Genomic DNA, 1,774 nt, shown 5'->3' with positions numbered 1-1,774 from the left:
CACTACGTAGAATATGATTTTTAGGGGCAGCTCCAGAGGCTATGTAGGAGCGGTTTGTCCAGCCGCCCCTACGCAAGGGCCTCTACAAATCATGCATTTGTAGGAGCGGTTCTCAGACCGCCCCTACAAATCGATTTATAAAGGCGGCCGGTGTTTCCAGCCAACCCTATAAATCGATTTATATGGACGGTTGGTACTGTAGCCGTCCTTACAAATCGATTTATAGGGGCGGACTGGGAACACCAGCCGCCCCTACAAATTGATTTGTAGAGGCGGCTACAGTACCAACTGCCCCTACAAATCATTTTTCCGCCAAAAAAAAAATTTAAATTTACAATTCAAATTCGACTCCAGCACTAATATGTCTGAGCTAAAACAGGCCCACCTATCTATCACAATTTGAAATCTCATGCAGATAGCAACTAAGAAAGGCATGCCAACGAAGCACACATTTTTTTCAAGAATACTTGGGACTTCGACTAATTTTATGTTGAGAATTACAAGTAAAAAGTTGTTTGGTTCGCACCACTAAATGACTATATATTCAGTAAGCATAAATACAGCTTTGTTGGCACATTCAACCATATTTGCTGCCCAATCGGATCAGTTGCCTCATCTTGCTTGATATCTGTCATATCATGCAACCAAGGTAAAAGGGCAACAGAGGGTAAGAAGCTCCTACCAGCAAGAACTGCAGTTCCTATGCATGAAAGGACTCCAGAGAGGAAGGAGTTGAAGGGAAACGACCCAACCAGTCCCATGTAAGCAACCTGTTTCATCCACATTAAATAGCATACCAGTAATAAGTCTCTGAAGGTGTTTCACTTGTATTAGCATTCCAGGGGCAATTATCAGCTATGTTGCAGAAACAACTAAAGAGGAGTTACGAACCGAATAACAATGCTCAGTACACAATACAAGTGCACAAAGATAGCCTTGTCCTTAAACCTAAAAATCATGCTTGAGGACAATAAATTCCATGGTTTTCAGAAAATGACAGCTAACAAGTTGATATATCCAATCGACACCACTGAATGAAGAACATATAGTTTGCAACAGTTACAATGACAAGTACAGTGCTACAACATCCACGCAATCAGGTTGACAATGGCTAGGTAGAGCTAAGATTTGCAAGTTGTCTACTTTGCTGTAACCAGTAGCTGAGAAGAGTTGCAACCTAAATAAAGAATGTACAGTTAGCAAAGCAAGAGCATAAGATAACTTGTGCTAATACCTATAAATCATGCTTGAGGGCAATAAGTTGCACGATTTAAGAAAATGGCAGGTGATAAGTTCATCTATCCAATCAAACACTGAAGAGCATACATAGTTTGCAAAAGTTCAACTGAAGGTACAGTGCTACAGCGCCCACACAATCAGGTTGCCAACAGCCAGGTAGAGAAGAAATTTGCAAGTTTGACAGCTTGTAATCAACAACCGAGATTTACATACGTAGTATATCAGTTGATAGCTTTAGCAGAGCAGCCTGTTCATAAGATTTATTGAGCATGTATCTGATGCCTACCTACCTACCCACTGTTATATGACAACCAAATAACCAGGCCATGTGTTTTGGCGTCTCCCATGTTAGGTTTAGTGAAAATCAAAATCCACAGAAAAACATCCGCTGATGTGGGATACTATAGTATATAGTCCAGGCTATTCAGATACACTTCCCTAACCATATTTCGAGGCTTTTAAACCTATTTGAACAAGATGTTTGCATATAAGAAGACATAAGTGTTTAAAAAAACTTATACCTGAATAAGGGCAG

The 1,774-nt window shown here is 40.4% G+C and overlaps 1 pseudogene; it reads right to left on the bottom strand.

Annotated features, from left to right (window-relative positions):
- Positions 1-423: 423 nt before the first annotated feature.
- On the bottom strand, positions 424-1,245 carry LOC136449700 (uncharacterized; annotated as a pseudogene).
- Positions 1,246-1,774: the final 529 nt, after the last annotated feature.

This window comes from Miscanthus floridulus, chromosome 5 (genome assembly GCF_019320115.1).
Source record: "Miscanthus floridulus cultivar M001 chromosome 5, ASM1932011v1, whole genome shotgun sequence".
NCBI classification, from domain to species: Eukaryota; Viridiplantae; Streptophyta; class Magnoliopsida; order Poales; family Poaceae; genus Miscanthus; species Miscanthus floridulus.
This window is presented reverse-complemented; position numbering and strand designations above follow the sequence as displayed.